The 26,618-nt window shown below is 38.4% G+C and overlaps 1 pseudogene; it reads left to right on the top strand.

Annotated features, from left to right (window-relative positions):
• The first annotated feature begins 275 nt into the window (after window positions 1-275).
• The window catches only part of LOC129063197 (cell cycle checkpoint protein RAD17-like), a 41,481-nt pseudogene continuing 15,138 nt past the window's right edge, over window positions 276-26,618 (top strand).

The following is a 26,618-nucleotide window of genomic DNA, read 5'->3' as shown; positions in this document are numbered from 1 at the left end:
GGAATGTAATTCTCATAGTTGTTGAATGATTACTGCAGATATGTAAAGCAACCTTTTGCCGATAATGTTTATACATGTCTATATCTTTATTTGTTTTTCATCTTTATATGTTTATCCACCTAGCATTTAAATAATGGTCAGTCTAAAAGTAAAGCAGGGGAAGGGGATAGGAAATACTGGAGGGAGACAGTTGCAGTTTTAAATGGGATAGTCAGGGAAGACCTCAGCGAGAAGGTGACAACTATGTTAAGATCTGAAGATTTGGAGAACAAGACATGTGGATGGGTATCCTGAAGAAGAGTTTTTCAGGTGGAAGCAACTGTGACTGCAAAGATCCTGATACTGGAGGTTGTCTAGTGTATTGGAGGAGCATCGAGGAGGCCACCGTGGTGAGGCAGAGTAAGTAAAGGAGTCAGTAGTAAGACTATAGACAATAGATCAGTCACCCTGGGGCAACTGTATTGGTCTCTGTGAGCCATAGTTATGATTCTGGCTTTTACTTAGAGCAAAACGGAAAGCTGCTATAGAGTTGGAAGCAGAGGAATGACAAAATTTGCTTTACATTGGATAGGGTTTGTCTAGCTGCTCCATGACATTGTACTGAATGTTGGGTGGGGGCGGTATGGGAACAGGGAGGATATTTATATGGCCACTGCAGCAGCCATGCAAAGATGATGTTGGCTTAGCTAGTGGTAGCAGTGGAGTGAAGGAGTAGGACCACGGATCTATTTTGAGAGTGTAGATGGCAGTATTTGCTTCCAGATTGGACCTGGGTGTAGGTGTGAGAAAGAGAGGAGTCAGGGGTGACCGAGGATTTTGGCCTGAATTATCGGAAGAGCTCTTATCAATTAAAAAATGACAAACATCTGAATGGAAAAATGGGCCACAATGTAATTGGACTCAAACAAAAAAAGTGATCTTTTACTCAGCATTTTTTTAAATAAACCTTATATTGAAGAAAAGGGCACAAATGCTAAGTAAACAGCTGGATGAATTTTCACAAAGTGAACAAAACTCATTCATGTAGCCAGCACCCAAATCAAAATTCAGAACATCACCTGCAAGAAACACCCCCTCTGTGAAGGAATTATTTAAAAAATTAACTCTGCATTTATGTTAAGCCTTTTCTGCATAGTGAATGATGTAGAGCACCAGACCACAGAATAGGGGATATCTTCTGAAATAAGGAGAGGAAAAGTAAAGGCACTTACCTGAAGCTCAGTGACAGGAATTAGTCATGCTCTTGATCTCATGAAATTCATGCTAAAAAGTTCTTTTCTAATAATACAATGTGTGACAGACAGAAGGTAAAAATAGATACATTTTCTACATTGATCTCAGAATTAGACAGAAACTAAAAAAATGTGATTTTGAATATACTAAGGTCCAATGGTCTGTACATCATCATCATCATCATCATATTTTAATCCTCAACTGAGACTATGTTTATTAATTTTAGAGAGAGAGGAAGTGAGTAGGGAGAAAGAGAAAGGGAGGAAGAGATAAACATCGGTCCGTTGCCTCCTGCACACACCCTGACTGGAGAGTGAACCCGCACGCTTCGGGATGACGCTCCAACCAAGTGAGTCACCCAGCCAGGGCCATCTGTACTTTTTAAGTAAAATATTTATTATCTAGAAACCTTGATAAAGATAAGGATCAAAATAAAAAGATTTAAATGCTAAGTCTAAAAATTAGATTTGGAACACAGAAACTATACTTACAGCTTTTCTTAGAAGTTACTACATACGAAAAAAATATATGACCCAGAATGAATTTGTTAGGAACTGGGATAGAAGAGCAGGGAGAAATAAGAAGTGAAATGAAGTTTCCAGATATCATTTGAGTCCTCTCCCCACTGCCCACCAGTATCCCCAAAAAACCAAAGAAATTTTGGAAATGAAAATCCTGCATTAGAAAAGGAGAGTTCTTGCTTTTGAAAATAATATTTAAAAGTTACCTATTTCTGACTTTAAAAAGACACCTGTAAAGACTTCATGCTAACAATATAGAATGAAGTTATGAAAACATAATTTTTTTTCTTCTTACTAAGCAATGTGGAAAGAAAAAATATTTAAATTGTAAGAAATGCCTAGAAGTACTCAAAAGCCAGCCCTTTCAATGGTTGGCAGAAAACAGCCAAGTGAGTCTGTGAATTACAGCCAAAGAAAGATTCCATCAATAAGTATTTCACCTATTCTGTCCAGAAAGACACTATACTGGTTGTTAATACATCTAAATATTCTCCATCTCATCTTTCTTAGTTTGGTAAACAGGAGTTTTATCATTTTGAGTCTAGGCCATTTCGTTTGAATTCGGTTAACAAGCTTGACAATTCAATTGCTAAAACCAGAAAACAGAGACATCAGATAAATCATATCTTGATAAATTATCTAGATACTCTATTTTTAAAAGGCCAAGTTAAACAAACACAAGGACTATCTATAAAGTATCCAGCCACATACCATGAAAAGAGAGACATTTATTGAAGAGGCTACAAGATACAAGAAACATTGTACATAAGACAATGGCACATCAGTCCCCTCCAAAGTAGGCACCTTGAGACCTCACACAGTTCTCCCAATCACCATCAGCTGGCCCACTGTATTTTCCTGAATCTCATCAGCATTCTGAAATCTCTTCCCTATCAAAGGTGACTTTAGTTTTGGGAAAAGCCAGAAGTCACAGGGTGTCGAGTATGGGCTGTAGTGGGGCCGAGTCACCTGGGTGATTTGATGTTTCACCAAAAAACTCTGCACAAAATGTACATGAGCTCGCAGGTTGTTGTGGTGAAGCTGCCAATAACCAGTTGCTCATAATTGTGGCCTCTGAATCATCTGAATAGTTTCGGCTGAATAATCTTCAAGCCTTATGCAAAATCAGATGCAGATTCATTGCTCTACTTGCTCATTTTGAATGTGATGGCCAGACAGTACACATGCTCACACATTGGCATCTACTGCCCCCACCATCTAGTACAGTGAGGTTGTCATTGTTGATGAATGTGCATCCCAGTCCACTCTCCTTGGCTGCCTGGTTACATTGATGCCGGGCAAACAATTCTCATTATATTAATAATGGCTGGACTTTCTCCAGACAGACCTCATGTATGAATATAAATACAAATAATATGCATTATGGGTCTAGTATTAACTTCCTAATCTTTGCTCTCCAGGAACTGATGAATTCTTAGCTCTGTGGCTAAGGAGTATATTTCTGATCTTGTCTGGTCTCTATTCTTTTCCGGGACTGAATGTATATCTCTCTGTATAGTGTTTATGTTCAACTTCATCTGTGCTGGAATGTCAGTTGCTTGTAAAGTTGTTTTTTTGTTTGTTTGTTTTGTCAATTGCAAATAATTGTCTCTTTGATTTTTAATATATATTTTATTGATTATGCTATTACAGTTGTCACATTTTTTTCTCTCCTTTATTCCCCTCTGTGCTGCACCCCTCCCCCACCAGCATTCTGTTCTCCTTAGTTCATGTCCATGGGTTGTACACATAAATTCTTTGGCTTCCCCATTTCCTATACTATTCTTAACCTCCCCCAGTTTATTTTGTACCTACTATTAATGGTGCTTATTTCTTGTACATTTTCCCCCATTCTCCCAGCTCCCCCTCTCCTCTGATCTCCATTTCTGATTCTGTTCCTGTTCTGGTTGTTTGCTTAGTTTGTTTTTGGGTTTTATTTTAAGTTAATTTGATGATAGTTTTGAGTTTGTTATCATGTTACTGTTCATAGTTTCTGATCTTCATCTTTTTCATAGAGAAGTGCCTTTAACATTTCATATAATGAGGGCTTAGTGATGATGAACTCCTTTAACTTGATCTTCTCTGGGAAGTATTTTATCTGTGCTTCCATTGTAAATAATAGCTTTGCTGGATAGAGTAATCTAGGTTGTAGGTCCTTGCTTTTCATGACCTTGAATACTTCTTTCCAGCCTGTTCTTGACTGTAAGGTTTCTTTTGAGAAATCAGCTGATAATCTTATGGAAACTCCTTTGTAGGTAATTGTCTTCTTTTCTCTTGCTGATTTTAAAATTCTCTCATCTTTAATCTTCAGTAATGTAATTATGAGGTGCCTTGGTGTGTGCTTCATTGGGTCCAACCTCCTTGGGACTCTCTGAGTTTCCTGGATCTCCTGGAGGTCTATTTCCTTGGCCAGATTGGGAAAGTCCTCCTTCACTATTTTTTTCAAATAAGTTTTCCATTTCCTGTTCTTCCTCTTTTTCTTCTGGCACCCTTATGATTCAGATGGTTGAACATTTAATGCTGTCCCAGATATTCCTAAGCAAAAAAAAAAAAAAAGAGGAGAGGCTTGATTGTTTGTTTTAAAAGAGCAGTATAACATGGTAGGAAAAACATGGATAGCCTGGGTTGAAGTTCGCATTGGGTGATCTGCTTTGGGCAAATGCCTTCACATCCAGGATCCTCCAACTTCTTAAGGGTAAAAGAGGAAGGGAAATACTCACAGGATTAATAGAAATAAGATTAAATACAGTGAATAGGCAGTGACTGGCACATAGAAGGCACTTAAAATCCTTAGAAGTCTTATCAATTTCCTTGAAATTTCAAGGTAAGGACTTCATAATGATGGAGAAGTGAATAGAAGTCACACTGACCTCCTCCCAGGACCAATCTTAATTACAACTAAACTGTGGAGAAATCACCAGGAAAAAACAGCTGAACAACAGTGAGAGAAGAGCCTTAAAACCTTGGAGGACAGAGGAATTGCCTTTAGCACAACCTAACTGGTAAGGAGTGCAGTAAAGACTCGAGAAGGTGGGCGGGGCGCCCACAGGTGGCAGCGCCAGAGGGATAAATAAATGGCCAATTGGATCCCCTTGAGATAAGTGGGATCTGAACCATAGGCAGGGATTTCCAGCCTATAACACAAGAGCCCAAAAACTACATAGATAATAGCCATCTGCGAAAAACGGCAGGGTTGCTCTCTGCCAGAGATGGGCAGCTAGAGATGCAAAGAGCTGTTCAAAGGGCTAATATATAAATTTTTATTTGCAGCCACTTACCCTGGTCTCTGGCAGAGGCAGGGACAGAGTGGGCTGGAGCTGCTGGAGGAGAGACAGAGGAAGGAGGCTTGGGGAGATAACTGAGAGAGTAGCCAGCAGGGTTCTGGTGCTGACTCATCCTGCATACACCAGCAGACATATTGCTCAGGCAGACCACTTCCATGAGTGGAAGCAGTGTGAGAGGACACAATAGCCCCACCCCCTGGAGGCTCTACACTTGCCCAGTGATATACAAGCTTAACTGCTGAGTACAGAGTAAAGGTACACATAGTACATCCCTGACTATAGGGAACACAGAGTGGTCTAGAGATGCTTGAGGAGAGTCTGGAGATGGCAGCTAGGAGAAAAGAACTGAGAGAGTAGCCAGCAGGATCCTAGTACTGACTCCTCCCCCATATGGCAGCAGCCATCTTACTCAGGCAGACACTCCCCCTGAGCGGGAGCAGATTGAAAAGACACAATAACCCTGCCCACAGCGGGGACTCTGCCCCACCGTGTGTTGCCTAAGCCTGACTGTTGAGCGCAGAGTGACTAGATTAACAACTGAAAGAGACAGTCACAGACAGTAGATTCCTGGAAGTCTCGAAAAGGCTGCTTAAGGTCAAATGGGGTCAACATCTGACATCACCATATTACTATGAACTTCCTTTTCAGAACTGCCTTCACTGTGTCCCATTCGTTTTGAACTGTTGTGTGTTCATTTCCATTTGCTTCCAGAAATTTCTTGATTTCTTCTTTGATCTCATTATTGACCCATTCATTGTACAATAACATGCTATTCAGTCTACATGATTTTAAATGTGTTTGAATTTTTCCTTTGAGGTTGGTTTCTAGGTTCAAGTCCTTGTGGTCTGAGAAAATGTTTGTTATGACTTTAATTTTCTTGAATTTTTTGAGGCTTGTTTTGTGTCTTGTCATGTGATCTATCTTGGAAAATTTTCCATGTACATTTGAAAAGAATGTGTATTTTGCTTCTTTGGAATGAAAGGTTTTATATATATCAGTTAAGTCCTTTGGATCTAATGCATTGTTCAGTCCCAAAATATCTTTTTGATGTTTTGTTTGTCAGATCTATCCACTTTTGACAGTGGGGTGTTAAAATCACCTACTATCAGTGTGTTGCTGTCTATACCTTTTTTGAAGTCTTCTAAGATTTTTCTTGGATATTTTGGTGCCGGTGTATTGGGTGCACATAGGTTTACAATGTTTATGTGCTCTTGATAGATTCTTCCTTTGAGTATTATGAAGTGTCCTTCTGGGTCTCTTTTTATGGCCTTTGTTTTGAAATTTATTTCATCTGATACAAGTATTGCTATTCTGGCTTTGTTTCCCTGTCCATTTGCTTGGGATATTTTCTTTCATCCCTTTACTTTCAGTCTATGAATGTCCTTTGTTCTGAGGTGGGTCTCTTGTAGGCAGCATTGTGTGGGTCATGTTTTCTTATCCATTCAGCTACTCTATGTCATTTGATTGGAGAATCAAATCCAGCTACATTTAAATTTATTATTGATAAGTACTTACTCATTTTTTCCCTTTTTACTGTGTTCCTCTTACTCACTCTTTTTTTTTTCTTCTCCTAAAAGCAGTCCCTGTAGCACATCCTGCAGTGCTGGTTTGGTGGAGGTGTATTCTTTTGACCTTCTTTTGTCTGGAAAACTCCTTATTTTGTCTTCCATTTTAATTGAGAGTGTTGCAGGGAAGAGCAGTCTTGGTTGCAACCCATTGCTTTTCATTACTTGGAATATTTCTTGCCATTCCCTTTGGGCTTGTAGTATTAATGTTGAGAAGTCACTTGCCAGCTGTATTGGGGTTCCCGAGTCTCCCTTTGTCTTTCATATTTGCCATTTTAATTATGATGTGTTTTTGAGTGGACCTCACTGGGTTCCTCTTTAATGGGACCATCTGTGCTTCCTGGACTTGTGTGACTTTTTCTCTCCTCCAATTAGGGGAGTTTTCCATCATTATTTTTTCAAACAGGTTCTCTATCCATTCCTCCTCTTCTTCTCCTTTTGGTATCTTATTATATGGATATTATTACATTTCACAATGTCCTGTATTTCCCTAAACATCTGATCATTCTTTTTGAGGTTTGTTGTTTTTTTTTTTTTCCATTTTCTTGCTCTTTCTGGGAGCTTTTTCTACCTTGTCTTCCAGCTCACTGATTTGATCCTCTGCTTCATCTAGCCTGCTTTTGATTCCTTCTACTGTGTTCTTCAATTCAGAAATTGTATTCTTCATGTTCTCTTGCCTCTTTTACATAGTTTCTATGTCCCTTTTCATGCTGATATAGCTTGCAGTAAGTTCCTCATCATTTCCCTGTAGTTTTTGTAATTCTCTTTGAGCTCACTGAGCCTAGATCTATTGTTTGGAATGCGATATCTGATTGTTTACTTGCCTGTATTCCATTTAGTTCTCTCCCTTGGGATTCCTCCTTTCCCTTCAATCAGGAGGTGTTTATTTGTCTTCCTATTATTTATGAGATTCTTATTTTTTGTTGCTTCTTCTTAAATTGGTCTGTCTTGACTTCCTGACTTTGTAGTGTGAACTTCTATTGTAGGACACTGCTGTTTTTTCTTCTGGATATGCCTCTGATGATGTTAGATATTGACCCCATTTGACCTTAGGCAGTTTTTTTGAGAATTCCAAGAATTTAATCTCTGTGGATGTCTCCTTCAGTTGTTAATTTAATTACGCTGTACTCAGCAGTCAGGCTTAGGTACCACAGGGCGGGACAGAGTCCCCCTTGTGGGTGGGGTTGTGTCCTTTCAATCTGTTCCTGCTCAGGGGGAGTGGTCTCCCTGATCAAGATGGCTGCTGCCATATGGGGAGGAATCAGCATCATGATCCCACCGGCTACTCTCTCAGTTCTCTCCCCAAAGCCTCCATCGCCAGACTCTCCTCAAGTATCTCTAGAGCACTCTGCAGACCCTTTATCCAGGGATCTACTATCTCTGACTGCTGCTCTGTACTCAGCAGTCAGGCTTGCACACCATTGGGTGAGGGCAGGGCATCCTGCAGGCGGGGCTATTGTTTCCTTTCATGATGTTGATGCTCAGGGGAGTGGTCTACCTGAGGAATATGTCTGCTGCTGTATGGGGGATGAGTCAGCACTGGGGCCTCGCTGGCTACTCTCTCAGTTCTCTCCCCAAGCCTCCTTCCTCTCTCCACTAGCAGCTCCAGTCCACTCTGACTCGCCTTTGCCAGAGCCCAGGGTAAGTGGCTATAAATTGAAATTTATGCATTGGTCCTTTGAATGGCTCTTTGCATCCCCAGACCCCTATCTCGGGCAGATAACAACCCTGCCGCTTTTTGTAGCTGGCTGTTATCTGTGTACTTTTGGGGCTCTTGTGCTGTAGGCTGGAAATCTCCACCTACGGATCAGACCCCACTCTCCTCAGGAGGATCCAATTGGTCATTTATTTTTCCCTCTGGCACTGCCACCCATGGGCACCCCACCCATGTTCTTCAGTCTTTACTGCACTCTTTACCAGATAAGTTGTGCTAAAGCGTATTTTCTCTCTGTCCAAGGTTTTAAGACTCCTCTCTCACTATTGTTCAGTTGTTTGTTCCAGGTGATTTCTCACAATTTATTTGTAATTCCCAATTGTTCCTGGAAGGAAGTGAGTGTGACTTCTTCCATTCTTCTGCCATCTTGAAGTCTCATATTTCAAAAATTTATATGGAACCATAAATGACCCCAAATAGATGTAGCAATTTGGAGAAAGAAGAACAAAGTAGGAGGACCACAATATCCGGTATCAAGCTATATTACAAGTCCACTGTAATCAGTGCAGTCTGATACTAGCATAGGAACAGGCACATAGATCAATGGAACAGAATAGAGAGCCCAGAAATAAACCTATGTCCCTATGGTCAATTAAGAGTCAACAAAGGAGGTAGAAGCATAAAATGGAGTAAAAATAGCTTTTTCAATGAATGGGGTTGGGAGAGCTGGAGAGCTACATGCAGAAACTGAAATTTGACCACCAACTTATACCATACACAAAAATAAATTCAACACAGATAAAAGACTAAAATATAAGTCACAATATTATAGAAGTCCTAGAGGAGAAAATAAGCAGGAAATTCTCAGATATTCCATGTAGCTATATTTTCATTGATATGTCCCCTAGAAAAAGAGACACAAAAGAAAGAAAAAAACAATTGGAATTCATCAAAATAAGAAGCTCTGCATGGCTAAAGAAAACATCAGCAAAATGAAAATGGAGCCAACCATATGGAAAATATATTTGCCAATGATACATCAAACAGGGGTTTGATCTCCAAAATATATGAAGAACTCACACAACTCCACTCCCAGAAGATAAACGAGTAAATTAAAAAATCACAAAGGACCTGAACAGACACTTCTCCAAGGAGAACATTCACAGGACACAGAGACATATGAAAGGAGGCTCATCATCACTAACCATCAGAGTTGCAAATGAAAACCACAATGAGATACCACATCACACCAGTCAGAATGGCCATCATAAACAAATCAACAAACAAGTGCTGGCAAGGTTGTGGAGAAAATGGAACCCTAGTACACTGTTGGTGGAAACACAGACTGGTACAACCACTATGGAATACAGTTTAGAATTTTCTCAAAAAACTAAAAATGAAACTGCCTATTGACTCAGCCATTCTACCGCTGGGGTTATACCTTAAGAATCCCAAAACACCAATTCAGAAGAACCTATGCACTCCAATGTCCATAGCAGCACAGTTTATAATAGCCAAGTGCTGGAAACATCCTAAGTGCCCATCAGTAGAGGAGTGGATCAAAAAACTATGGTACATTTACACAATAGAATACTATGCAGTAAAAAGAAAGAAAGAGCTACTACTCTTCAAGACAACATGGATGGCACTGGAGAGGATTATGATAAGTGAAATAAGCCAAGCAGTGAAAGACAAATACCATATGATCTCACCTATAAGTGGAACCTAATCAATAAAATAAACAAGCAAGGAAAATATAACCAGCAACATTGAAAGAAAAAACAAACCAACAGTAATGATAGGAATGGTGGGAGGGGATAATAGGGAAAAGAAGGAGAAGGGGCATATCTAAGAACATGTATAAAGGACCCATGGACAAAGCCAAAGTGGGGAAGGACTGGGGGTGCGAGATGGCTGTGTATGTGGTAGGGGAAAGTTGTGGCTGGAAAATGGAGATAAATATATTTGAACAATAAAAAAAAATTTTTAAATGTAGAATCTTACTCAGTATGGTGTGGTATGGCACAAGGTTGTTCACTTTTAACAAGTTGCAGGCTGATGCAGAAGATGCCATTGGTCCAGGACCACATTTTGGGTTACTAAATTCTAAATTGCAGCACTATCCTCATTTCTGAAGCAGGAGAGCAGCATAGATGAAGATTTCTCATAAGATGGGACACCACAAAATTCTTGATGTCCTAGAAACAAAACAAAATAAAATAACTCTTAAAAAATTTTTAGTTAGATAAAACTAAATTACCAAACACAGAACAATCTGAACTTCCCAACCAAACAAGAAACAAGTTTAAAGAAAAAAGTCCCCATAGTTAGCAAACAAAAGACAGGCATATTTGAAGATGTCTGGGGTAAATATTTGGATGTAATTTATTTGAACTCTACCCCCTTTAGCTTCCCTCTTTACTCTTCTTAATTTTTTTTTGTCCCCTGTCCCCCCACCTTCTGTATTCCCTCCTCACTCTTCCTCTCCCTCTCAGATATTTCCAGACTTCTAGTTTCTAATTCCCACTAATAACTAATTTGGGGTGGGTTATGGTTAAAGGCAAGTTAAATCATGATTGGTAAATGACGTAGAGGTCAGACTTTGTCTCACAGAATACACTCCAGGTCGTCACAGATAGGGAAGTAAAATAAGTCATCCCAGACACTTTTCTCTTGGTCTGCCAGGGGAAGGGGTGGCAGTTCCCTCTAGTATGGAAATGCCCCAAGCCCTTCTCTTGAAGTGGCTTTTATTGAGAATCAAATGCACAGGGGTATAGAGCAAAGCTCATCAGTCAATGTCAAAAGGTTATGTTTACAGAAAACAGATAGAGATCATGGATAACAATGGAAGGAACTGTGTGAAGGAACACAGAGAATTGCCTCAGGCTAAGGTGACACCCATTCAGCCCTGAAACCTGGGAAACTGATCACATTCTATGCTCAACCCCAAACATCAGTATACATTAACTTGAGGGCATTCTTAGCAAAGTAGGTTTCATAGGATATGATGCATTCCTTTTCCAGGCCTAACTGTACTTGGAATCGCCTGATCCAGTTTAGGGCTGTATCTGCCTTTAGTCTTGTTTCAAGTCTGAGTGAGACAGAGCCACCAAGAGATAAGGAGACTTCTTCCAGATAGAATAAGGACTTTGGCCACAACAAAGCCGAGGGGTGAGGGTCTTTTTCCCCTTCTCTGTGTCCCCCAAGTCCTTCCCTGATGGCCCCTATGCAACTTTGCCTGTCTTAGGTTGCCCCTGCCATTGAGGGGTCTTACCTGTCATTGACTAACCAGCCATCCTTCAGGGCCAAGCAGGGTGATGTGAGGGAGGCAGGGGGACAGGTTTTGTCTCTTCAGTGTCCTATTTCCCCAAGGCCTCCTTGCGTAGCTTCCCCCTTGGGGCCCTCTCACCTGTCAGTAAGGCTACAGTTCATGAGACCAGGCAGGATGGTTCCCAACAGGTAAAGTGGAAGAAAGGCAGACTCAGAGGGAGGAGCTAAAGTTTGGACTCTGAGTCCCTGGGAGCCTAATGGGGACAGGACTGCCAGCCTGGGCTTGGTGGCCAGCCAGGTACCAACCTTTCCCTCCTCAGCTCAAAATCAGGGCACTTGGTACCTGAAAGATAAACAGACCCAGTGTATTGACAGGGATCACACATGGTATCAAAGGTGGCTAGATTCAGAGAAATTCCATCCCACAAATCACCAAGACTCAGGCACCAAACCATCTCAGCCACCTGTGTGAGCAGAGTGGAAAAATTTAAACCCTCCTGGTTTACCCACTGAGCTTCTTTTTCATACATTTTTATTTTTGCATATTTTATAAAATTTTTATAAATTTTAGTATTTAAGCATGGTAATTCTTTAGTTTCATTGATTAAAAAAATAAGGTGGCTTCTGAATTTAAAAAATAATAACTTACTTTCACCTAAATAAAAACCAAAACAACGATTGCCATGTGGTTGTGCTATGGCATATCTCTTAGAGTAACTTTGTGCTGGCAGGTCATCCAAGATGATGGAGAAAGTTGAAAAGTTCTCCATATTCTCTGAACTAATTTACAGCAACAGAGTTAAACAAGGGGTAAGTAAAATGCTTTCTGGACAAATATAAATAAAAACTACTATAGAATTTCTGTATTGTAGAGTATCATGAAAAAGGATATTTCATGTCCAGTTACCCTTATAACTGGGGGATTGTTAGTGTAAGGAATGCTCTTTGGAAGATTTTTCTTCTTTTCATATAAAATTTACATTGGATATGGATAATACTTTAACCCATGAAATAAGGCTGAACCCCCAAGACAGAGAGAGTATTTAGGGTGAGAAGAGTTGTCAAAGATATAACTGCAGGAAATATACTGCAGTGGGTCCTGATAATGAACAAGTGAACATAACTGGTAGGATTATTCAGGAATATAAAAAAGAATTAGAAATTAATTGTGCCATGTAAATCAGAAGGGATTTTTTTCAGAAAAGTAAACATATAAATAGCCTCAAATTCTGCATTTTCAAAATATCAATCTTTGAAATTACCTATTAAAAATCACTGCTTGCAATTAAGAATTGTCTATACAAGAATGACTGTCCAAGATTTAAAAATCTTGGGAGCTTATTCTGTGATTTATGAAGTTGTCACAGTTAAATATAAATAAAGGAAATGGTGAGGACAATTAACCTAACTGACGCACATTTGTCTCTTGTTAATACAACTGTGCTGTAGAATTTACACCAGTCTTTCCCCCAATGTTTTCCTCAGATCACCAGACATCCTTTTCTCAAGTTTCTTTGACTCTCCTCCAAATAAAGGTGCTTCTCAGGACCTCAAGTCTTGTGTCTAGAAAACAGGCCAGAGAGGAAAGCCACAGTAGACAAGAAGAACCAGCAGGTCTTCATTTTTCCCCCTTTTGATCTGTTCCCTTTTCTTTACCCCAATTGCCCTTCTTGAGATTTTGAGGCTCTATGATGGTTTGTTTCATACTACTTATGTTAAGAAACAGTGATTTTCAACTTTTCTTTTTATCTCATGGCACACATAAACTAATTACTAAAATTCTGCAACACAGCAAAAAAAAAAAAAAAAAAAAAAGTATTTTTGTTTGCGCATCTGACCAAAAAATTGGGTCTAATTTTGATTTATTCACAATGGATAGCTATTGTTGTGTTGGATGTTGTCACTGGCTGGCTATTATTGTATTGGATATTGTCATTTTTTTAATTTGACAATCCAAGGGAAAAGGGATCACTGCTCCTAACTAAACAGTCTAGTATTGAATGTTTTAAAAATACTTGTGGCATACTAGTATAGCTGCTGTGGTACACTGGTTGAAAATTGCTGTTAAGATAGAATGTTTTTTAAGCTTTTAAATAAAAATCTCTCAAGCCCTTTCTTTGTTAGTGACTAATTCAATCACTTTCATACAGTCTGACTCAAATTAATTCTAAGAAAAATCCATTAACACAAGCTGGTTGGTTGGATATAAAAGAAAACAAATGAAAAAATAAAAGAAGAATGGGAAAGAAAATGAGGAGAAAGGAAAGTGCTCACTTTTGTGACTACATTTATTGTCATTATTCTCTTTATAATACAGGCAAAGCAGACATACTAACTGTAACAGACATACTAACTGATGTGTGTCTGTACCCCACCCCATCAATGTCACCCAGCCTTATTTGATAAATTGATCTTGTTTGATTTTTGACCTCAAGTTTCTTTATGGCGATCATCAATCCTTCTGCTGCTAAGGCATTTCTTCATCTTTTTCTCAATAAAGCTCAGTTATTAGATTAGTTAGAAATGAATTTATCCTAATGGCTTATTATCTTTGCAGGCAACATTCTTCTAGACAAAGTACTTAACCTGAGCAAAACTTTGCCACTACGTAACATTGCTCAATCACTGAGTCAGGTTGTTTACACATATTGATGTAAGTAGATCTCTGTTCACATTTAGTTTCCATCATCACCACTGAGGGAATTTGTTACGGCCTTCATTGCAACACGTGCTGACCAGTGTTAAAGTTACTTGTGATATTGGACTATATTTTTACATCTTTCACATCGATTAACTTTTTAACTTTCTCATTTCAGATTTAGTCATACCATATGTCAAGATGAATATGTCACTCAAGATGAATATAAAGTCTGTATTTTGTCTCATGGGAGCTTCAGAAACCATGTACCTACTTGCATGTTATAGCAATTATTAAAACCAAATATTATTCTGAGTCTTCATGGAAGTTTTCTTAAATAGCTAAATTTTCCAGTTAGAGGAAGATGTATTATTTTAAGCAAAGAAACTTATTCTAACTATATTCGTTAGAAATTTTGGAAAATAAGATTCATATTTTCTATCTTCCTAATTCTGTTTCTCTGGAGAACCCAGACTAATACAAGCTCTTTGAGGGCAGACTTTATTTAATCATCTTGTGCAATAGACTAAATCCCTAATGTAATGGTATGTGGAACAGGACCTTCAGAAGGTGATTATGTCATGAGCATGGACCATTCATGAATGGGATTAGTGCCCTTCTAAAAAAGACTCCAGAAAGCTCCTTCACCCCTTGTGCAATGTGAGGACACAGTGAGACGATGGCTCTCTGTGAACCAGATATCACTAAATCTGCTGTTGCTTTCATCTTGGACTTTCCATCCTCCAGCACTGTGAAAAATACATTTGTGTTGTTAATAAGCCACCCAGTTCATGGTATTGTGTTATAGTAGTCTGAACAGACTGAGGCATTTTGGCATCTGTAAGCCATAAAACAATACCAGGCATGTAGTAATAATGGACATCAACAAACTTTCATAATATGCTAAGCATTTTATATGTTACTTCATTTGATGCAACAAGGTGATGAGGCAGGTATTATTACTTCAGTTTCAAATGTGGAAAGTGAAGTACTCAGAGATAAAGGAACTTGTCCAAGTCCATAGAACAAGCTGTACCACGGTTATAGAAGTCCTCAAACCCATCTCTTTATAAAGACAGAGACTTTAATTTTAACCATTTTAAAACTCCTCCACAACAATTTTTTTTGTTCTTTAACTTTGGAGAGAGGCCAAATTAGCTCGATTAAAATTAGATTGAATAAAATCAACAATAATTATATAAACATCTTGTTCAGTCTCCAGTGACATATCCCAGTGCCTCTTAGAGGAGGGGGCCAGAAAAAAAAGAATTTATTTATAAAAAAATGTGTATTTATTCTTACATATTTGAACATCAGTCACCTTCAAAATACTCTCCATTTGATTCAATGCACCTATTGAGACTCTTTTTTCCACTGTCAAAACAGTTTTTGAACTCTGATTTTGATACCTTTCAGTGCTTCTGTCATTTTTTGTTTCACCTCTTCCACATTGGCAATTGTTTCCCTTTGAGGACATTTTTCCATTGTGGAAACAAACAAAAAAAAAAGTCACTTGGGGTGAGATCATGTGAATAGGGAGGGTGGGGCACACTTTCAGCCAAAAACTGTTGAACACTCAGCGTGGGGTAGGCAGGTACACTAGTAAATCACCCATGAAATGGGAAAACACGCTGAAAAAGTGTTCAAAAATTTCATTTAAGGCAAATGCAAACTCTCACAACAATGCCAGCTGGTACACTGATAAAGATGGGTTCCTAGAACACTCACCTTCTTGGGGGAAGCCTGTACTACAAAGTGTCTGTCCTCCAAAAGATAATTCCAGGGTTTTTGGGTTGTCCCCCTTCATATGCTACAGTTTTTCTGGTACAAGCAACACTAGTTTAGGCTAAACTTCTTTGAGTTTAAGGATTATAATGTACACTTTTGGGGGGTTCCAAGGGCAAGGTAGTTGGATGTGTCAGCCTCAGTGGCCTTCATGGTTCTTCAGAGCACAGCACGCTGTTGATCATTTTAAACTACAATTATCTAGCCTTCATCTATCACAGAAACTGCTGCAGAACTATTGTTAATTTAATGCAGAAGCATTTCTGGCTTATTTTCTTAGTTATAGCGGTAAATTTGTACTCCCTTATTCATCTAAGTGTCCTTTGAAATGATTACTTGTGTGTTTAATAACTGACTAAATATAATCAAGGCATAAAGCACAATGGACACTACCACCTCAAAGCATTTTTAGAGCAAAGCCAAATATAAATGAATTAAGCAAACCAGTAACCAACACACACCTGGGACTTTGGTGTAACTATGACAATGTGCTAAGTTTAGCAACAGCTAATGTGAAAGCAGTTTAACAAAAGAGACACACGGGAAGAACCTGCACTGTCAAGTGCATTCAGTAAAGGGAAGCTTGAGGATTTTCCAAGTAGATAGCTGCTTTTTTTTCTTTTTTCAGGTTGACAGAATACAGTTAAAATTATTTAGCATAAATCTTACCTTCATTCCTTTCTACCATGAAACATAGGTATTTCTTCTTTTTAACCATTTGTTCTTTTCCTTTACTGACATTAGATATTTGGCTGCTACAGAAAACTGAGCAGAAGAGGTGCATTGTTTTTTCTCTTTTGGTTTAAATTGTATTACAGTGTTTTTCTTGTCACCTCTTTTCTCTCACCCACTCATCATTTGTGATTTCAGAAAGACTGCTGTCTTTTTGTAAATATAATCAAGACTCATTGAATTATTCCCCAACACTGTGGCAAACAATAAAAATACAAAATATTAGAAGGGACTCTGTGACTTTTGGGTCTTCAGAATAACTGGGCTCATTCTTCCAGTCCTTGTCATCCTTTCAACACATACACCAAAGATGCTCCTGGCTTAAAAGAGAGTGCTATGTGTTTCAGATCAGTGGTAGAACTTCACAGCTATTCTGAAAACAAAGGAAAGCTCCCTCTCCAAGGCCAAAGTACCATGGCTTTTTATAGTGTGCTTTGGCAAGTGGGACCTTGTGGGATTTTACACTTGTAACTTCTAAGTTCTTTTCTAATAATCAGAGTATAGTTTGTCAGGGAGACCAGTAAAAGGGGTGGGGGGAGGAACAGAACCTGAGCTGGAAACATACCTTCTAATGGAGGGTTGGCCCTTGGTAATGTTGGGAAGTTGGTAAAAGAAGGAGCCCTCCATTCCACCGAAGTCTCCTTTTAAAAGTTACCCTCCCTCATCTTCCCCTCCAGAGGTATCTCCTTCCTATTCCCCAGGCTTTCTTCAACTTCCCTACCAGAGCCTCTTTATAGAGTCATCAGAAAATACAATAATATAGAATACTGGAAATAGCACTCATATAATCAGCTGAGTCCTCATCCCAACTTTACCATTTACTACTAGTTTGACTTAGTGCAAATGGTTTAACTCTGACCGACTTTCTCCTCATCTATAAAACAGGGGTCTCTTGACTTCACAAACCACTTTTAGGCTCAAGTAAGAACAGACACAGATGTGTTCTATAAAATTTAAGGATTGTGCAAACATAAGACACAATCAATTTCTATTTAATTATCTTGCACATGGTTCTCAATGGGTACCCTGAATGATTGCTAAATCACTGCATTTTCTCATTTTACAAATGTTATCATTCTGAGAGATATTTGCTATTTCTTAGGGGTAAATTTAACATAATTGAAAAGGGAAAAACTGCTAATGTCATCCTTTTTAAAAATCAGCAGAATAGTCAAACTGCATCATTTAAATCCATTATTAGATACCGTGGGGCTGGTATACTGTCAAGTAACCTCAAACTGCAGACCACTTTGGTCATCCTAATGAGAATGACGCTATAGCCATTTATGGCTTAATTACCAAGTAGTTCCAACTCCTTGTGAGTTCCATTACATACCCAAAAGACTGGAAGGTAAAACAAAACAACGAATTGCACTTTTAACATTCCCTTGAAACCATGGCAGGCATGAACTTATGTGCCAATCAGTTGAACCCACAATAAAGTTTGGACACATGCCTTGTGGCAAGCACAGTGGTGAAGGCAGTTGGGTTTTCAGGGTCCACTCTGGCAAAGTTCCAGCATCCAGTATGTCCATTTCATTGAGTGTAGACATTGGAATAACTGAGAAGTTACTGCATTTGACAGAGTCTACCTAGAAATGACTAGATTATAGCTTCCTCCACTAGGAATAATGGAAAGTAAGAGTCAGATATTACAGCGAGTAAGACAAGTAAAATTATATTTTTGCACAAAAACTGTGACTATAAAAATTCCTACTTGCTATATCATCTATGTTGAAGATGTCACCATATAAATACATATATAGATTATATTCTTTTACTTTGCTGTTAAGGTATATTGTGATTTCCTTTACTTATATAACTTTCCATATATAACTGAAAACTTGGAAAGAATCATTTTTAGTAGCTGCACAAGATTTTATTGTGTACACACCATGATTTACGATCTGTGGCTTCATTTTTACACATTTCTGTAAAGTATTTTTGCTATACTAGAAACTCTGTGCTAAAATTGCTTTTGACATTTTGAATTATTTTATGCAAAATACCTATAATCAAGCCTTATGTTAATACTTTTGGTCATTGCTACATTTTATAAGACTTCAATTTAAAAAAGAAATGCTTTCCAAAGAATATTCCTTATACTAAAAACCCTCACAAGAGAAACTGGAAATGATGTTTCTTTTTAGCATTCTACAAGAGTTTTTATTTATATTTATATTCATCCCAAAATTTTATTTGCCCTTTGTTTGACTGTTGAACCTATAAACTCTCTCCATGGTGGTCAACAAAACTGGTTTGGGAGTCCTGAACCCACATGCCTCCTGAGCTCTTGGAGTCTGGGCTTTAACTCCTGCTTCTGCTTCTGGGGCTGCCTCTCACCCCTACTCCATACTCCAGCAAGGACTAAACCCACCTTCACCCTCACCCTCCTACACCTCAGGAGACTGGCTGCTCAGGTACACACCATTCTGGAAGGCCGATGCCATTGGCTGGGGTGCCAAGGCAGTGCATGAATTTCTAGAGTAGAACTATACTGACAAATCCATTGAAGTGAATGATCTGACCATCGAGCTGATTATCAAAGCTCTTCTGGAAGTGGTTCAGTCAGGTAATGAAAACATTAAACTCACCGTTGTTATGAGGTGAGCTCAACCTCAAGATTTTAAACCTGAAGAAATTGAGAAATCTGTTGGTAAAATTGCAAAATAAAAAGATGATATGAAAAGAAGAAAAAGAGAAAGCATCATGATAAATGAAATCTTGCTTGCACTGATTTTTAAATTCAAATTATGGATGATTCTCAAAATAATCTGCAGGTATTTATACTCCATTTGTCCATCCTATCCAAGTATCCTATAATAAACATCCATATTTTTTAAGCTTAAAAAATTAGAATTAGAGAATGGAAGGTAGGAGCAGCTTGTGAGGGAGGAAGAGAGAAGAGGAGTGAGGACAGAAAAGGCAAAATGAGGGAACAGGGGAAAAATAATGGAGAAAAGCAAAGGGATTGGTAGGAGAGAGTAGAAAAGGATAGGGATTAGAAACAAGCTGCATCCAGCTATTGTCCTCAGATTTCTTCAAATAACCCTGTGCTGTTAGATAATTTTAGGAGTTTTTTTTAAACATCTTTTGAGTTTTTTTAATTGTTTGATTTGTTCATTTTACTTTTTTATGTTGTTTGGATTTGTTTTTTAATTTGTTTTATTTCCTTTTATTGCAAGGACTGCAAACTTTCTACCAATGGCAAATGTAGATTTTCTTTCAGATAAAGCACTTATACTTACTTCACCTGTTTTGTTTACCTGTAGCAGGTTGGGTGGCCACACCCTGCTGGTGATGTTAATGCCAAGGCTGTCATGTTCCACAATGTGCTCAATGGCAAGTGTCTGATTAGACCGAGAGGTGCTCTGGGATGGTGCTCTACCACCAGAATACAGAGTACAGAGGGGGCCTAGATCTGCAGACTGGCCTTGGTTTCCTCTTTTTGCATTTATGAAATAATTAAATCAATGTTCTTTGAAGTTATAAATAGTTCAGTGTTGGGAAACACACTGCCTAGTTAGGGACTGTAGCCTTGCCAACAGGCGAGAGTGCCCCCAGGCTGGATCTAATCAAGAAGGCTTTGGGAAAACAGACCACTGAGGAGATGAAACCTGTCCCCTGCCTCCCTCACATCACCCTGCTTGGCCTGTGATGGTCAGTTGTTGATGATAGGTAAGTTCTCTTGCGAGGAGAGACAACCTAAGACAGACATTGGCTGGTATGGGCAGCAGACAAGGACTTGGGGACACAGAGAAAGGGCAAAAAGGCCCACACCCCTCAGTTCGGCTTGGACATGGCCAGAGCCCTCATTCTATCTGAAAGAAGTCTCCTTATCTCTTGGTGGCTCTGCCCTGCCTGCCTGACTCAGGCTTGAAACAATACTAAAGGCAGGTACAGCCCTAAACTGGATCAGGCAGTTCCCCAGGACAATCAGACCTAGAAGTAAGTTCCTCTAAGCATGCTTTGTTCTTCCCTCAAAAGCAATGATAACCAGTTCATACTGGGAAGGAGATTTACATTATTCATAGACCCTGACCTGAGGAAGATCTCTTGTGTTCCTTCAATTGTTATCTATGGTCTCTATTTGTTTTCTGTAAACACAGCCTTTTGACATTGGTTAATGAGCTTTGTTGTATAACCCTGTGCATAGGGTTCTCAATAAAAGCCTTTGGACATGGCGGTTTGGGGCCTTCTCCCCTAGAGGGAAGAGTCATGTCCCCTCTCCTGGCAAACAGAGAAGTGTTTGCAATGACTCGTGTTTATTCCCCCATTCATGACAACCCCGGGATGGGCTCTGCAGGAGTTAGAGCTCTGCTCCCTCCTCAGCTGGCTCCAGACAGTAACCCTCAAATCCAGGAGCGCCTGTACCCCACACTCCCCAAAACACATCACCCCCCACAACAATTCAGAATTTGGGTTGCTTAAATAATGAAATAATTTTCTGTAACTTCAGAAACAAGAATACTGATATTTTGCTTTAAAATAGCACAAAACACCAAAAACCACATAGGGATCAGTAAATGGAGGCCAGGGGGAGCTTTTATCCTAGGAGCAGCATAGCAATTTGCTATAAGGTGTGGGGAGAAAAGATGTACATCATGATTTAGTTAGAGATAATTTCTTGTTTAACAGAAGGTGACAGTCTGGAGAGTGATGAAAAGAGAGATTTTTTTTTTCTTAGAGTATTTGAACCACCCTGACTGTATTGGTCTTCTCAGTCTCCTCTTTGAACAACAGCAAGTCTGCTTTGCTTTCAACTGTAAAAAACTTAAATAAAATCACTTTCATTTGAGTTGTCACAACTCTATCTACTGCTCTCAAACAAATGAGTCCAGTTAATGCCGTTGACAGCCAAAACCATTCTAGCACACCAGATATGGGATGAATGAACAAATCAGCTGATAGAAACTGCCTCTTTTTTGGTTCTTTCTTTTTTTTTATTGTTCAAATACATATGTCTCCATTTTCCCACTACCACATTACCCTATCCCACCCTCTATCCTTCCCCACTTTGGCTTTCTCCATGGGTCCTTTATACAAGGTCCTTGATTTGACCCTTCTGCTCCTTTTCCCTGTTACCCACCTCCTTCCCTTCTTCTTGTTACTGTCAGTTTATTTTTTCTTTAAGTGTTGCTGGTTATATTTTCCTTGCTTGTTTGTTTTGTTGATTAGTTCCAGTTAGAAGTGAGATCATATAGTATTTGTCTTTCACCCCTAGACTTATTTTGTATAGCATAATGCTCTCCAGTTCCATCCATGCTGTTGCAAAGGGTAGTAGCTCTTTCCTTCTTTCTGCTGCATTGTATTCCATTGTGAAAATGTACCATAGTTATTTTATCCACTCATTTATTGGTGGACACTTAGGTTCCTTCCATCACCTTCCTATTGTAAATTGTGCTGCTATGAACATTGAGGTGCATAGGTTCTTTTGAATTGGTGTTTTGGGATTCTTAGGGTATAACCCCAGCATAGGAGTGGCTGCATCAAAAGGCAGTTCCATTTTTAGATTTGGAGGAAATTCCAAACTGTTTTCCACAGTTGGTTACCAGTCTGCATTCCCATCAACAATGTACTAGGGTTCCCTTCCCTCTACAACCTTGCAAGCACTTGTTGTTTGTTGATATGTTTATGATGGCCATTCTGACCATTGTGAAGTGGTCTCTCCTTATGGTTTTCATTTGCATCTCCCTGATGGTTAGTGATGCTGAGCATCCTTTCATATGTCTCTGGGCCCTGTGAATGTCCTCGTTGGAGAAAGGTCTGTTCAGGTAGTTTGCCCATTTTTTAATTGGATTATTTGTCTTCCTGTAGTGGAGTCATGTGAGTTCTTTAAATATTTTGGAGATCAAACCTTTATCTGAGGTATCATTTGCAAATATATTTTCCCATACGGTTGGTTCTCTTTTCATTTTGCTGATGTTTTCTTTAGCTGTGCAGAAGCTTCTTATTTTGATGAAGTCGTATTTGTTTATTCTTTCCTCTATGTCCCTTTCTCTAAGGGACATATCAGTAAAAATACTATTGTGTGGAATATCTGAGAGTTTCCTGCCTATGTTCTTCTCTAGGACTTTTATGGTTTCACAACTTATACTATGGTGTCTTTTATCCATCTTGAGCTTATTTTTGTGTAGGGTATAGGTTAGTGGTCGAATTTCAATATTATTCATGTAGCTATCCAGCTCTCCCAATACCATTTGTTGAAGGGGCTATTTTTACTCCATTTTATGCTTCTGCCTCCTTTGTCAAATATTAATTGACCATATAGATGTGGGTTTATTTTTGAGCTCTCTATTCTGTTCCATTGATCTATGTGTCTGTTCTTATGCCAGTACCAGGCTGTTTTGATTACAGTGGCCTTGTAATATAGTTTGATGTCAGGTATCATGATCCTTCTTACTTTGTTCTTCTTTCTCAAAATTGTTATAGCTAACTGGGGTCATTTCTGGTTCCATATAAATTTTTGAAATGTTTGTTTTTTATCTGTGAAATACGTCATTGGTATTTTAATAGGGATTGTGTTGAATCTATAAATTGCTTTGGTAGTATGGACGTTTGGATGATGTTAATTCTTCCAATCCATAAACATGGTATATGCTTCCATTTAGTTGTGTCTTCCTTAATTTCTTTCTTCAGTGCTGTATAGTTTTCTGCATACAGGTCTTTTACTTCCTTGATTAAGTTTATTCCTAGATACTTTATTTATCTTGTTGCTATAGCAAATGGGATTTTTTTCCTGATTTTTGATTCTGATATTTCATTGTTGGTGTACAAAAATGCCTTTGATTTCTGAATACTGACTTTGTACCCTGCTGTTTTGCCAAATTCACTTATCAGGTTGAGTAGTTTTTTGGCGGAGTCCATAGGGTTGTCTATGTACAGTGTCTTTTCATCTGCAAAAAATGACAGTTTTACTTCCTCCTTTCCAATTTCGGTGCCTTTCTTTTTCTTGTCTGATCACTGTTTCTAGGACTTCCAATACTACGTTGAATCTTTCTTTATTTTAAATTTCATATGTCCTAGATCAACATTGCAGGCCATATCTGGTTATTTAATCCCTGTGAAGACAGGACACTTCAGAGATTGAATTTCCCAAGGCCTCTCTATGGTGCTCCCTAAACTATTAACTTATACTACTTCTGGCCTTGGACAACTGAATTCTCCCTGATTATGAATAAAAGAAAATCGTGGCACTCTCTAACTCTCGGGTAGTAATTTCATGACAATTTCTTGCACAGCCGCACAATAGAAACACTGCAGAGAAATCTAAGTGTGACCAAGATGTTATTTAGAAGAAAAGTCGCTTAAGCCCAGGAAGTATTATGATTTTCTTTATTGAATGACAATTGACATTTTCTCCATAGCTTAGGAAGTTTTCAATGTGGCTAGTTATATTTACATGATAGAAAGCAAGGTTCTTAGAGCTGCTGTTGAGTACATTACAATCCTCATTCTCCTTGTGCTATAATTGTCATTGTTTTATAGATCATTATAAAGGAGATATTTGAATACTCGAATATAAGAGAATGAGCAAACAGAGACACAGAAATAGCAACTCTTCTTATAAGCCAATAATGATTAAAACAAAATTGCAGTCCTAGTAGCAACTGTCTGCAATAGCTCCCAACCAAATTCAGAGCCAAACATAAAAGATAATTGGGTGATAAGCAAAGAAATTCTTACTGTCTGAATATTGCCAAGTAGGTCACATAACCTCTGAAATAGCTTTTTATTGTTTGTGATCATTATGTTCCAATGACTTTCTCAGTATTTTTGTAAATAGTACATATATTACAAACCACTGGTCAAGCTTACTATCCCTTTCCTTTTTTGCTAGAGATGAATATTTACAAATAATAGTCCTTCCATTAAAACATTATGCTAGGAAGCCTGGGCCTCTTTGGAAGGCAATAAACAGGCTAACATCTTTGTGGGCACTGGGGGCTCATAGCGACTGGCCACTCTTTTGTTTTCTGAACTTTTGCCAGTCTTTTAATAATTGCATTTTAAGAAAAACAGAGTGCATTGTTTCTCACTCATTTACACATAAATATTAATAATATTCTGCAAGAGTCAGTTGATATCCAAAATAATTTTTGTACCAATACCTTTGAGTGAGAGACTTGAATTTGGCCCATTATAAATTATTTTTAGCAGTCTCATCCCCTCTTCTCCTTGCAACATACAGGGTTTGAGTCACTTTAAACCTAGTAAAAACATTTTTGTAACCCCAGTTTTGCTTCTTAATGTAGCAATCTGATGTCAAAGATTTTTTGTTTTTGTTTTTTGTTTTTAATTTTACTTTATTTTTTCAAATACATTCGTCTCTGCCAAACCCCCACCACTTTCCCTTGCCCCCTCCCTCCTTCCCTCCCTCAGCTCTTCCCCTCTGGTTTTGTCTATGAGTCCTTGCTATATGTTCCTTGACTTGCCCCTTCCCTTCCTTGTCCCCACCCCGCCTGCCTCCTTCCCTCTTGTCTCTGTTGATTTCTTTTCTTTTCAGTGTTGCTGGTCTTATTTTCCTTGCATCTTTGTATTGTTGGTTAGGTTCCACTTGTAGGTGAGATCATATGGTATTTGTCTTTCGCCCCCTGGCTTATTTCGCTTAGCATAATGCTCTCGAGTTCCATCCATGCTGTCTCGAAGTTTAGTAGTTCTTTTTTTCTTTCTGCTGCATAGTATTCCATTGTGTATATGTACCATGGTTTTTTGATCCAGTCATCTACTGATGGGCATTTAGGTTGCTTCCAACACTTGGCTATTGTAAATTGCGCTGCTATGAACATTGGGGTGCATAGGTTCTTTTGTATTGGCGTTTGGTGTTCTTAGGGTATAGTCCCAGCAGGGGAATCACTGGATCAAAGCTTTTAAAATATAGCTGACTATAATATAATTTGTTCAGCCTTTTAAAAATCTTTTCACATGCCCAACCAAATGGACTATGAATTTAGACTACAATGTTACAAACAAAACAGCAACCATAATGTGGAAAACCAAAAACATGTAATTAAAAAAATGTTTTCAAATTTCAGTTTTTGAATTGACATCTAAACTTCAGGAACGCTGAAAGGAAAAGAAACCAACAGAGACAAGAGGGAAGCAGGGGTGGGGGAGCAGGGGAAAAGGAAGGGAAGGAGAAAGTCAAGGAACATATAGCAAGATCTCATGGACAAAACCAAAGGGGAAGGGTTGAAGGAGGGAGGGGGGTAGGGAGTAAGGGAAAGTGGTGAGGGGAAGACAGAAACAAATGTATTTGAAAAAATAAATAAAATTAAAAAAAAAGAAAATTGCTATAAAAAATAAAATAAACTATACATTATTGAAATAACCAGTTAATGTATAATTTTTGGTTGCAATTGCTATGCAATATGTTTTAATGGTTTAAAATAAAGGTTAACTATGTTAATTTAGTGTTGTATCCCTGAAAGCTATCTTTATTTTATGAAAGATTGAACATGTGGTCACTTAAAAACTCGATAACAATTATGCATGAATTAAAGACATTCCATCCACTTTAAACTGTAATCAGATTTTTAGCTACCAGAGAGTTCCCAGCTATTTTATCTTTCCTAGAACCCAGAAAATCAACACCTAACAGTTTAGGACATGCATTCATAACTTCCGTGTCATTAGCTATATCAGTGATTTACCAGGAATCCTATCTGGGAATTCACATGATTAAATGTAAGATTTCTCCAGTGCTTCCATGCTGCTGTTCCCTGAAGATATAATATGCTAAACATAGTCATATCTATATATACATAAAGATGACTATGCAAGTTACCTAGCATGGTAGCACCATACAATCTCTGAAAAAAAAAAAAAACTTATACCAAAACAAATTTTTTTTAAATTTGCTAAGATACTAGACAGAAATAAAACAGAATCTTTTCCAGCAGTAACCACTAATTTATATTAAAATTCCTAATTTCC

This window comes from Pteronotus mesoamericanus, unplaced genomic scaffold (genome assembly GCF_021234165.1).
Source record: "Pteronotus mesoamericanus isolate MK-2021 breed Mesoamerican mustached bat unplaced genomic scaffold, CSHL_Meso_final scaffold_85, whole genome shotgun sequence".
In the NCBI taxonomy this organism is placed as follows: domain Eukaryota; kingdom Metazoa; phylum Chordata; class Mammalia; order Chiroptera; family Mormoopidae; genus Pteronotus; species Pteronotus mesoamericanus.
This window is presented reverse-complemented; position numbering and strand designations above follow the sequence as displayed.